This window comes from Chrysemys picta, chromosome 10 (assembly GCF_011386835.1).
Source record: "Chrysemys picta bellii isolate R12L10 chromosome 10, ASM1138683v2, whole genome shotgun sequence".
Classification (NCBI taxonomy): Eukaryota; Metazoa; Chordata; order Testudines; family Emydidae; genus Chrysemys; species Chrysemys picta.
The window spans coordinates 81282654-81295672 of NC_088800.1; the positions used below are offsets into that span (position 1 = coordinate 81282654).

The 13019-nt window shown below is 55.7% G+C and overlaps 1 protein-coding gene across 18 annotated transcripts in view; it reads left to right on the forward strand.

Annotated features, from left to right (window-relative positions):
* Nucleotides 1–13019, forward strand: part of RAI1 (retinoic acid induced 1) — a 134553-nt gene that overhangs the window by 103626 nt on the left and 17908 nt on the right. The window contains exon 1 of one of the 18 annotated variants that reach the window (XM_024102267.3): nt 3557–4585. The exons of 16 other annotated variants lie outside the window; for them this stretch is intronic. The gene's annotated coding sequence lies outside the window, so the exon portion shown is untranslated. Of the gene's footprint in view, nt 1–3556; nt 4586–4855; nt 7577–13019 lie in introns of those variants that run through there. One more of the 18 variants, XM_042853096.2, reaches the window with a different exon arrangement.

Sequence of the window (13019 nt, forward strand, 5' to 3'; positions counted from 1 at the left end):
GCCAGAGGGTCAGTATATCATTTCAGCTGTCCTTGCTTTTGTCTGCCTGCGTCACAAGCTTCAGGCAGAGTGCTGAAAAGATTTAGGTGCAGAGGCTGAAGTGCCAAGTCCCTTGTTAACCTTAGTCCCGTTTTCTGCATAACGATGGGCTTGTTTGCCGTTCCCCTGCAAGCCTCTCAAGGTTGATGCCAATCCAGGGGAGGGGGGATTGGTGGGAGAAGTAATAAATGAGTTTTTCCTCCCTACATGTTAAGTCTGGGCTATGCATTCTGCGACAGTGCATCCTTCCCTGCTGTACCAATCACTTACCTGGGAATGCTCAACTCAGGTTGAGCATCGGGTTTGCAGGGAGGTTCCTGGCTTTTTTTGAACCGAGCTTGCCAGCTGGCATTTCACTGAGCACTAGGGAGTTAGGAGACTTGCTCAGGGGTTTAGAACATAGGATCTTCCCAATATCCTCATGGCTGGAGTTCAGCGTAACCTGCCTCCCCTCACTCGTTTTTGTAATTCCACTGGCGATTTCGGGCTTGGGAGGAGGTGAAAAGGACGGACCTTTGCCCTTTTGACCTGTGACATAATTAAGGGCTGACCGTTTTGGTGGTGGTGGTGGTTGTTTTTTAAAGTTGCTTGGGAAAGGTAGAGAATTGAAAGGAAAAATTAGGGAAGAAAGAATCAAAAACGGAAGGGGGGAGGGGAGGTTACAGGGATTAATACACCCAGGCCATTTCTCCTCCACATCTGGTGTGAGACTGAATGCACCAGAGCGGCTTTAGAAAAAAAACAAACCCCACAGCCAGCATCTGAGCCGTTCTCCAAAAGAAGGAGAGTGAGAACGCTCTGATTCAAACGGACGTGAGGCAAGTCAGTGGAGCCTTAGCGGTGCATGCAAGAGGAGAATCGGATCCTGGGTGGTAGGAAGAAATGTTGAGTCATTATCCGTATTCCCAGCCAGTGTTTTCTTTTGAAATTCCTAGATTGGGAGGAGTGGAGTCTCCAGGCTGAGGACCAAAGGGCGGGAGTAAGGGGGAGCGAGGCTGAGGTTTCCAAATGGGTACGGGGATGAGTGCGAGCATAAACGCAGAGAGCAACAAGCCTCTAAGCCTAGCTCGACACAGGAAGCGGACAGCGCAATGTATTACATCAAAGGAAGGACGATATCCCAGTGGGGAAGGGAGGAGGCATTGTCTGGCCGGGAAGTTACTGAGCATTTAGAACAGTCACCGGGCTCCCCCTTGAATTCAGAGCACTGCTTCCAGCATTAAAAAGCCCGACAGCAGCAAAGCCCCCCGGGAGAGCGCCAGCCCCACTGCTAACTAGGAGGTTGAGCGCCCCAAGAGCCCTGCATGCTGCCACCGAGTGCCACCTGATCATTAGCATCCTTCAGCAATCTCCATCCGCCGCACCTCTCTCCTCGCAGGCGGCTGGAGGAAAGAGATCCATTATTTACAATTGTTAATGGGTAGCAGGGTAGGGGCATGCACGCAAGGGGGAGGAGGGGCTCAGGCATTAGCGCTTTTGGGGAGGGGAGGCTCGACCCAGCGACTTTAGGGGGTGGGAAGGGGGGGCTTCAAAGGTGGAGCCTGGAGGAGGAGGAGGAGCAGCAGTGGAGCTGGAGGGAGGGGACAAAACAGCAGCTCTGCCTGCCTGCAGTGATGCACAATGGAGCCCCATGTGCGGAGCTCCCAGGCGCAGGACTTCGGCATGGTCGGAGACCGGCTATTGAGCTCGATGGACCGCTGGGCTGAGCCAGTGTGGCCGTTCTCGTAGGGCACCTTGCCGGCAGCACCGCTGTGCCCTGCAGGGGCCGAGCCCCGCACGATCCCCTCTCACCGAATTTCCCGGAGCACGTGGGGGCTTGACGTTGCCGCTGGCTCGCAGCCGGGGCCATCGGTGTAGCGTGGGGCAGGCTCCAGCCCCTCACACCGCGCCCTTTGCTGAGCTAGGAGGAACCCGCCTAGGGCATTCCCCGCTGTCTGGGGTGGGGAGGGGGGAGCGAGAGGGGCTGCAAGTGACCGCAGCGAGTGAGCCGTCCCCTTCCCCCACGCGCACATTCTCGGCACAGCCCCAGCCTCATTTATCATCATCTGTGGTCAAGTGAAGTGTGCAAGGAACAGCTGCTTCACTCGGCTGATTTCCGAGGGAGTGTACAGCGGGGAATCGGGGAAGATGAATGATGGAGGCTGGGGAGGAGAGCTGCTTTCTCTTGCCTCCTCCCCATTGTGCGGGGGGGTCCCCTTAGCCCAGCCGCCCCCCTTCCCGCCTTCCCCTGCGTCCCTGTGCGTGCCCACATGTCTGGAAAGGCAGAGCCAAGGGGCTAGTTGCTGCGGCTTGTTGATGGTGGCTTAAGAATCCTTCCCCCCCTGCTCTAATTAATACTGAGGGGGGGCGAGGGGAGGCAGAAGTCCGGGGCTGCCCTGCTCCTCTCCCACCCTGTGTCCCTGCAGCGGGAGGCAATGGTGAGATTGCCGGGTGACCTTGCACCCGGCTGCCCCGGGCAGGGAGAGGGGCTATGGGCACCTGCTCATCGCCCCGATCAGCCCACTGGGCGCCGGTGCCCAAGCAAGCCGAGAGGGCGGGCGGGCTGCGAAGAGCAGAAATGAGCCCCAGGAAGTTTTACCTGGCCCCGGGGGAGTCCTGCGGATTTCCTGCCACTCCCCCGGCAGCTCAGGGCGTGCTGCTGCCTGTCTAGCACGCCGAGGGAACAGCTGTCGCGAGCAGCCGCCTGGCTGCCACCTCCCCCACGCTCGGATCCCAGCCATGGGTGCCCGAACCCCCTGGGTGCCAGGAGGCACCCCCCCATACACACACACAAGCCACCCCCCTGGGGAGGGAAGCACCCGTCTGCCCAGGCCCCCCACCAAGGGGGTGCACACTGCTTTTTGGGGGGGGGGGCACGCCGCATCTCTCGCTCGGAGGCTGCTAACAGACATCATCCCTGAGTCGCAGCCTAATTGCTGGGAGCGGGGCCCGGCTTCATTTCAGTGCCCACGAGCAGAGAGTGGTTGCACAATTAGCTCCGTCCTCTGCCAGCTGGAGAGGGGCCCCCGCCTTAGCACGGCGCAGCATAGCCCGGCGGGGGCTGGGCAATTTCTGATCTCTTTCCCCCCTCTCCCCCCCCACCTTAATAATCAAATTACACGCAGCAGTTTGCGGTGTGGCAGCCTGCCAGAGCGTGGTTCGGGAAGTGCCGCTGGCATCTCCTGGGCTGCCAGGCGCTTTCTGCCAGGGGGCAGGGCTGCACAGCGCCAGCCTTCGCCGCCTTTCCATGGCTCCCCGTGCAAAGGACGATCGGGCTGCAATGTGAAACTTGTCCCCCTCCGCTGCTGCTCTCTTCCCAGTGGGGCTGGGGGGGGAGGGGCAGGTCACCGCATGGGGCTGCCATTTCCCCTGCTACCCTGGCGGAGGGTGGGCAGACCCAGGATCTAGGCTAGATGGTCGGCTCGGTGTCTTGGCAGCTGGCATCCCGGGGTTGCCGCTTAGCAAGGGGGCTGCATTTTGTAACGCTCCATCTGGAGCACTCTGGGGGGGTGGGGTGCGGAGCTTGGGAGCAGTCAGGGAGCCGGGATGACAGTGCTTTCCCCAGATTATTACCATGCAACAGCACTGGTTATTTTTAGTTTGCAAGACCTTGCTGATGTCACATCACCCGAAGAGCGAGCAACCAGAGACTGAGAGAACAGGCTGGAGCAGCTGAGCGGGAGCAGCGAGGGCCTGATCCTGCGGGGAGCTGAGCACTCCCATGTCCTGTTGAAGTCCGTGGAAGCTGCAGGCACTCAGCCTCTCTCCGGACCAGGCCCTTAGAGAATTGGAAGCAGGAGGCAGGCTTGGAGCGGTGCGGGGAGCTGGCAGAGGATTGGAGCAGCCCAGGACTGCAGTGGCTGGAGGGGTGAGTGACAAGGTCCAAAGGAGCTGGCGGCATTGTCAGTGAAAACGTGTGCCGTTCCCGGTAGCCGCCCCTCCTCCGAGCAGAGTGAGTGACGTCGGAGGGTGAAGTCCCCGAGCCGCCATTCTTTCATTCAGCGTGCTGACGTCCGTGCGGAGAGTCCCCCTGACTTCAGAGGGCTTTGGATCAGGGCCTTCATTTGCAGAGTTCTGGGCCTTTTTCTTCCCCCCGAGCGGGCATCAGAAAACCATCACAAACGGCGGCAGAAGGCTCCGTGCATCTGAGCGGCTGGCGTTCACTGCCGCGAGCGTCTGCACAGCTGTGTTGTGACACCTCAACGCCACCGCAGGGCTCCATCTCACTTGGCCGGCCCGACAGCGTAAACCCTTTGTCTGGGGCACATGAAGGGGCTGGTGTGCACAGAGTGTGCAGTGTTTCTCATGAGATGGGCGTTGAGTAAGCAGTTCCCAGGTCGCCTGCTGGGAACGGCTGAGGCTCTCTGACCTTTTCCATCTGTGGAGCACTTGGTCCCCACTTCCAGCCCAAGTTCTGGGCCCACCTCTCTTTCCTAGCACAGCAGAGGGGTCAGCTGTGGACCACTCGCAAGGATGCTGCTGATGACAAGTGGCGGGTCACTGTGAAAGGAAGTGAAGGATTGTAGCATATTTGGCCAGTGACTGCACGTTCCCAGCCCTGCATCAAGTGGGTGTTTTAATTCTAATTCATGTTCTTATCCCCCTCCAAAATGGAGAGGTGAAAACTGAAGTGAAGTTACAGGGGGCAACAGGCTGTAAAAATAGGTCCTTTAGTTAGAAAATAGGACTATAGGATCTAGGGCGTGTCCCTGACCCACATTGTGCCTCCATTTCCCCCTCTGTAAAATGAGGACAAGCCTGACCTCCTCGCCGGGGGAGGGGCTGTGAGACATAAGTCACGGAGTGGTGGGAAGTGCTTTGAGCTCCTCTGAGAGGGGGGGGGTTCTTTGTACTCTTGTGGGGAATGTCTAGCCCGCTGGCCGAGCATTCCTGTGTTGTATTTGACAAACAGGTAAGCGTGCCTCTGATGTCCGGAGGGGCGTTGGGGTGGAATCTCCTACTCAGCAAGGAAATGGGTGGGAACCCTCCAGAAAGTGCCCCTCCAAAATCCCAAGTGGTCAGTCATCGGCATTTGTTTGTCGCCTGCGTGAAAAGGTGGTAGCGGGCAGTACCTGGAGCTTTCCTTCTGCCTAAGGGGCTCCTCCGCGGAGCCCCTGCTTTTCTCCTTCCCCTTCCTGTTCACCATTCTAGCCAAAGAGTGTTCCTCATTGCCCTTTGGAGCCGACCAGTGCTGCTGGGTTTAATATGCTGGGTCCCGCCTCTACTTCTCACGCTCATCAGAACTGTTGTCATATTGCTTTTCTGACAAACCCCCGGCTGGTGATCCCCCCCCCCCCATGCCCTCAGAAAATATCCCCTTCCGCAGGAGCGGGCTGAGGCCCGGAACCACGCCTGGGTGTGCACAGCTGGTGGGTGGTGGAGAGTGGGGGTGGTTGTTTGGATGGGCTGTCTGGGTATGTCTACACTGCAAAGAAAATCCCATGGCACCCAGTCTCAGAGCCAGGATCACTTGACTTGGGCTCACTGGGGCAGAGGCTGCCGGGCTAAAAATAGCCTCGTCCCCACTCGTCTCCGAGACCCTCCCCCTTGCGCCCAGACTCCACCTGAGCGAGGAGGTCTACACAGCTGTTCTTAGCCCCATAGCCCAGGCCCCAGGAGCCCGAGTCAGTTGACCCGGGCTCTGAGATTTGGTGCCACTGTGGGTTTTTTTGGTTTATTTTTGCAGTGTAGACATACGCTCAGAGTCACAACCCCGGCAAGCTGGGCCTGCTGGTTCAACAGTCTGACCGAGGCTGTGGAGGTGAAGCTGAGAGGCTGTTCCCACCTCGCCTCAGTGCTATTGTTTCAGTTTGTCAGGCTGCAGACTCAATGAGACAGCTGCCTATTGATTTCCTTTGTGATTGTGATCACGGGGCTGGGCTAGAAACTTCTTAATTGAAAGCTGGGATCCTGGAGAATAGGGCATTGAGCAGTCTCGCAGGGGGGAGCCCCTGGGAGCGTGAATGTGGACAGCCCCGAGGTCTCAGCCCGGAGAGAACGTTAAACCTTGCTGCTGTAGACAGCTTGACTTGAGGCCAGCCTGCATCAGGCAGGAGCATCTGTTACGTTCCACGCTAGCCAGGCCACAAGGAGAGACGGAGCATCCGGAGGGAAAGAGGTGAGGGAATGGAGCGGTGTCAAAGCTGCACCTGCTGAGGAGAGACAGACCTCGCCTGGCTAAGTCCCGCCTTACAGCACACGCCTGCTAGCAAGGGGGCGTGGGAGACCTCTTGGAAGGGAAGGAGGGGTTGGCTCTGTCGCGGGTAGCAGGGATGCTGGGAACTGCATTTCAGAACTTGTGCGGGGCTGAGCACCCTCCAGTCCTGCTGATGTCAGCACTTCGTAAGGTCAGACCCTTCATCTGCCTCCTTCTGTGGGGTGGGAGTGAGGAAAGTGATTCCTGTTTAGTGTTTGTTAGAGGGACTGCTGGCTGGGGAGTGCGTGCTGTGCATGTTCCCCCCTCTTCTCCCAAACAGCTCTGCCCGTGTGCCACAAGCCTGACCAGCAGATGCAGCCAGATATTCCCGCCAGGCCTGCCCACCATGCACTTCAAGCCTGACCCGAGGCGTGGCCAGCTGGGCCAGTCCTGAGCCCATGCAAAGCTGTGACAACCCATCCTAAAAGCACCTGCAGCTCTGCTCCTGTCCGCTTGCTGGGCCAGCTCTCCTGACCAGGGATCATTAGCAGGGCTGGATTTGCGTGCACAGTTTGCGGGGGGTAAAAGAGAGAGAAGGAGTACAGTAAACTCACTTCACGCGTGATCTGATCCAAACTTGGGTCCAGGTCTCTCTTTCCAGCGGCAGCACAGAAGGGCGAGATACACACTGCCAGGAGTTTGTTCTCCTGAATGACAATGGGGACTCCGTAGGGCTCCTCCATCCTGTGTGTCAGTCGTGTAGTCTCTCCGGGTAGCTCTTTGTAACAGGATGGCCAGCCTGCGGAAGGGCAAGGCCTTGATTTGAGCTAACATGAAGAATAAAATCACATCTTAACTGGGGCACCGAGGGTCACTCTTGGTCAGCTTACACAGGGCACTGGTGCTTCAGGTGGATATAAGGAGTTCCCGTCATCGCTGCTTATCATGCCAGTCTTGCCTGCTCCTTAATATTCATGAGCAGGAATATTCAGCTGCCCTTGGACGCAACCCTCTAAAGAGAGAGACTGGGACCAATCCAACAAGCGCAGACGCCATCTGACCGGGGCAGAACAGGGAGATGTACAGGAGCTCTGAGGCACAAGGAATCATCTTCAACGTCTGTAAGACTCATGGTGTTAAACCAGTTTCTGTAGGGTCCACCGCTGTAGTAAACGGATTGTATTTATGGATCTCCTTATTTCAGCGGGATTGTTGCTAGAGCAATCTCTCCCCTCTCCCTTACCCCTTCCAAGATGAAGCAGAGATATTTTCACAGGTTCTGTTCTCCAGCCATGTCCTCCGGTATCTGCCCATCGCAACATCCTTCCCAGCTTAAATGTGATCATTGCCCTCAAAAGCTCCCCTGCCACACCATCCCTCCTTGCAGCTGAAAAAAGATTGCCTCATCAAAGGGGCTTGCTGGTGAGTGTTGCAGGAAGCTACCTACATCCCCTCCAGGGCCTAATATGTGCCTCAGTTTCCCCACCTGTAAAATGGGAGATCACAACATTCCCCTGTCTCAGAGGGGTTGTGAAGGGCAAAGCATTTGTATGTTATTGATGCACGTTTGGTCTGGTCGATCATTCCAGGAAGGCAACATTTATGTTATTTTTAACAACACAGATTTCTGCAAAGGTTTTTCCAGCATTTTCATCTCCGCTGACTTCTTTTCAGAGGAGTCGGGTCAAAATCACAGGCAAATAATGTCCCCCTCCCTAGTGATGGCTGTTCTCCCATGGCTGTGAAATATAATTTCGGGGGGGAGCTCCCTCGGTGAGACGCCCACGGTCAGAGTTGTGAGCCGGTGTGGGGGAGGGGCTCTAGGCAGCTGAACAGCATCTCCTGCACTGCACAGTGTGATCGGCGGAACCACTGGTCAGATAAGAGGTTGTCCCCATGGCAACTGCATACTGCCAAGGTCTCGCTGCTCTGGAGCCGTGGGGGCTGAGGTGCCGGGGGATGGAATGTCTGACGCACCGGAGCCAGCACAGAGTGTGGGAATGGATCTGATCCGGAGTGTCCCAGGTCAGGGCCCCCAGCACGTGGGAGCAAAGGAAACGGGCCAAACTCTGTGCTGCGTAAATCCAGAGCGCTGAACTCATTCCAACAGAGCCCCTCTGGATTTACCCCGCCCTCACTGGGAGCAGAATTGGGTGGGGGGGGGGGAATTCTGGATTTGGCCCAGGTAACAGAGAGCAGAATGCAGCCTTGTATGTAACAAGCGGAGCAGAGAATCCAGGGGGAATATACAGGGTTGTGTGGGTGTTTTCCTTGTGCTGATGGGCTCCCCCTGAGACGTACTCAGGAGGAAATCCGCCCACGGCTTTGGCCCACGGCTTCTGTCAATTTTATTTGCCTCGCTTCCCCTGGGGCTAAATCCTGCTCCTGCTGAAGTCGGGGGCGAAACTCCCATTGACCTGCCCCAGCTCATCGGCCTTGTTTTTAAACCCCTCCATGGTTTTGCTGTAGCCAGTATCGCGGACCCCACCCCCTTTCTAGCCCCGTCCCTGCTCCAACCCTCATACAGCGCAGCCTCCTCCCTGTCCCCTCACACAGTCTCGGCAACAGCCGCTTTTTATCATCTCGGCCTCATTGACTCTCTCCCTTTTCAGGTCTCCTTTGAAAGCCGCTTTCTCCCTTGCCCATAACTCTGAATCCGCCTCTCCCCCCTGCTGTCGCTTATCTCTGCATTTGGATTCTTTCAGTCCAGGGGAGAGTGAGGGAAGGCGCTTTATGGCATGAAGCCGTACGGTATTTGTGTCACCCTGACACAACCCTCTCCCTGACTGTTGTGCCGCAGGGCACGCTGACCTGGAATGCTTGAAGGGCCTGGCTAACAGGCGAAACAACCCCGTTTCGCTGACTTCGGCTGTGTGGCTGACCTGTGCGATCATGTGGTTTGCGCAGCCTGAGTGCATGGGCCCAGGTGGGTTTATAACCAGGTTTTGAAAGCCAGGTTTTAGCTTAGGATCTGTAGCAAAAGTCGGCTCTATCTACACTGCTGAACCAAAGTGGGTTTCAACCCAGTTGTGCTACCAACGTGTTGCATAATGCAAACAGGGCCTAATACTACTGTGTGAGTATCAAAGGAGTTAGGGGCCCCCATGGAAATCCAAGGAGTTACATCAGAGATAGATGGGGCCATTAATGCTCAGTGTTGGCCAATGTGTGGGGCTGGGGGAGGGGAGCCTACAGTCTGGGAGGCACAGATAGTCAGGGCCATCAATTGTTGGAGGAGCTATTGTCAGGAGGCGGCTGCTGTCATCAGTTGTCACATTCCCCATTGCTAATCAGTTCCCACTGCTAGGCTGCTCCAGGCCTTCTCCTTCCTCACTGGCTCCAGGGGCTTCACAGACTATTGCTTTTGGAGGTTGGCGGGTAAGGGACAAATCCGGAGAGGTGCATTTCCAGCCGGGGATCAGTCCGTGGAAATGTCACCATGACCCAAACCCGCTTTGATTCTAATTGGATCCTTCCCTCGCCATCTCCCCCAGTTCATTCCCCTCTTTCTGTGCTATAATGTCACGTCCCTCCTCCCCCCACAGCCAAACGGTGTCATTATCTCAGCCTGGCGTTGCCTGGGCTCTTTGGAAAAGTAATAATAATTAATAATCAAAGAGAAAGAAAGGAGTCTTCCATTAAAGCAACAGCTCAATGTTTTTTCAAGCTGCTTTCATTTTTCAAACCCACTTCCTTGTGTAGCTTTTGGGCCCTTTCCACCCTTTTGTTTTCTCCCCCCCCCCCCCCCCCGGTGCCCCCAGGGCCTCTCTTTCATTTGTGTTCTTTTGTTCCCCGATTCCTTCCCCCCTAGCCCCTTTGGTGGGATGGGGGAAAGTGAAGCCACGATTTCTGCGTCGGGTGACTTGAGCACAAGGTTCACCATATTTTAATCGAACTGTCTTTTCTCCGAGATACATGCTTTAACCGCATCCAGCTGCTTGTGCGTATTGGGAAATCCAGCTGTAATACAGAAGAGCTGAATTAAGCGGAGCCAGCATTCCATTCTAGGGGAGGGGGAGTGGAATAACGGGGTGCTGGGGGTGGGGGGAGAGGGGAAATTAGCAATGCCACCTTTCTGAGTAGCTTCTAATAGCGTTTTTTGGTCATGTATTTCAGAGGCTTTGGTTTTCGAAATAAATAAATAAAAGGTGCTGAAATGTTAATGATATCCACAGGACACTCAGCAGGAAATGAGAGCAATCTGGGACTAATAAAAGCAGAAATGTAATTTGTGCAGATAGACGAGGCTCAACAGACAAAGGTGCGGGCAGCTTCATTTAGAGCCACGCAGAGTTTTGCACATTCTGGCCTCGTAAATATGCCGCCCTGGTACAACGGAACGAGGGGGGCGCCACCTTCCCTGGATGGGGCCGCACGGAACGTGGGGATTTTATGGTCGCGCTGGAGAAGGTGCAAAGGGGCGGGGGTAACCTTGTTTCATGGGCTACATGCTGCAGGGGCCGTTGTGATGGGGATTTGTGTCCGCGCTTGTTACGAGACTGGAATGAAATTGTGTGTCTGGGTGCATGCACATGTTTGATCGGGCGTGCACGCATGTCTGACTACATGTGGGGGGTGCATGTGTTTTGCATGTGTCAAGGGGGGAGTGCGTGTGGGTCTATGTGGGGGTGGTTTGTTTTTAACAGCCAGCCTGAAGTCTTTAGCGAAAGGAGCAGGTGACGGCTCAGAGCTGCACAGAGAAAGAGACGCCCGTGTCAAAAAACAGAGAGAGAAAAAAATCCCGCCTCTGTGCACAGCTCTGGTTTGACTCTCTCAGCAGGTGTCTGGTGTAATGTGTTAGATGCACCAACCAGAGCCGGAATCGAAGTGGGGAACTAGGGCGAGAGGCCGTTCCCCGTGTTAAAGTCATTTCCTTAATAAACACAGAGAGAGGACAGAAAGGAGAGAGAGACACTGCTCCTCAGAGAATGGGAGCGGTATGAAGAGGAACCGGGCTGGCCTTATGGTGTGCCCCACCCCAGCTCCTAGGATGGGGCACTGGCCCTTTCTGTCACCACTCCTGGTGGGGAAAGCAGGCTGGCTGGCCAGGATATGGGCCCCCTAAGCATTCACGGTACTTGTGTTTAGGGCCAGTCAATCAACAAGAATGGGGATGCTGCCTCACTGTTAGAGCAGTCGAGTGGGTCCCCTCCAGGTGCCTCCTCCCTTTTGTGCTTCCCAGGGGAGTCAGATCAACCCTTCTAACTCACGTGGAGGACTCCCCATTTGCACACGGTTAAGGCATTCCTCTTTCTTTCCGTCTCCTCCTCCTTTCATCTCTGGGGACAGGCCTGCAAACCGAGCTCTTACCCGTTGTAGGGGACGTCTTCACTGCACAGTTAGCCCAGGTAACTGGCCCCGGGGTTAGTCTAGCCTGGGTGGTGTGAGCCTCCACACGGCCCTGCGCCCTCACTGTCTCTACCACTCACCCATGTGTGTGTCCGGGGCGTATCCCACATTCTTTGTGCTGAGACACTCCAGGATTCTTTCCCAATCCATTCCGTCAGTTGTGGGAGAACTGGAGGGGAATTGTGGGAAGGCATTGGAGGACTGTCAGCTCTTGCATGCATCCTCGCTGCAAAGTGTGTGTTTCAGCCCGAGCTAAACCGGAGCCTGCGCTCTCACCTGTACCCCCAGCCGCGTCAGGCAGCCCGGGTTTAAAGCACCTCGAAACCCAGGTCACATGGTGTGTGGATGGTAGGGGGTTGGGGCTAAAACCCCAGGTAAGAGCCTGGGTTAACTGTGATGTGACCGCATCCCCTTAGAGGGACCTCTCTGGTCACATCCCACTGCGTTTATTAGCTCCCCCTGGAAGGAGTCAGAAGGAAACCCGCATGACCAGAATCCGTCTCTAATGTGGATAGATCATGTGATTTCCAGTGTGGGAATATACCCGTGCCTGGCCCAGGAAGCTGTGAGGGTGGTTTGGGGTGAGAGAGGCAGCCGTATCCCTCACCAAGGGGATTTCAGGCACCACTGGCGCTATTCGGTAAACTCTGGTGCTGCGCAGGGTGCAGATGAGCCAACAGTAAATCCTCACCCCGAGCCCCTCCAGGGAAAGCAAGTTAGAGAGACGCTGGTGGGGCCTGCTCCTTGCTACGCCCCCGATATGCCTATTAGCCCTGAACACCTCACAGGATTGGTCCCTTAATGTCCATGCTGATGCACCTTTCCCCTTTCGTTAGCACGCATTGTCTCACTCACCGCACGTGATCCATTTATCTACCTAGAAGATGGAAGACGCAAGGCAGGCACTGCCCTTTCCTAACAGAATTGGGGATAGGAACCAGGGACGTTTTATGATGGCTGTGCCTCACTGCTCTTCTGATAGACGTCTGCTTCAAGGGGCAGACAGATTCCAGATGGTATCACACCAATTGAGGAGGTTATTGATGGGGGGTTGGGGGGGGGGGCGCAGAGAAGCAGAACCAGGAAGTTGAAATGACTTTCCATAGCAGAGCCCATGTTTCTGTCCTCAGTGCTGATAGGTCAAATAATAACACAACAATAATGATTAATAATTTAAAAAAACCCGAGGCATTGTAACTGGATTACAGGATCCTGAAATCCCAAGGGAGGGTGTGGGGAAAGGAGGGAGGATGGTTTTGCTAAGTGATTGCCAGCACTCGAGGGGCAGAGGGATGAGAAAACAGGTGCGTGAAACACCGAGCAACCTAACACCATTCAAGCCGCATCCAGACGCCGCCTGCATTGGTTGCCGTCCTTGGCAGATCTGAGTCCACAGGGATGCTGGGGCTGGCAGGATGGTCTGAGTGTTCCTGAACCAGAGGGTGTCAATAGAGTGCAGCTGGTAAGGGAGAAAGAAGGGGGGAAAGGAATTGTCATTGGGATTTTTGTTTTGTTT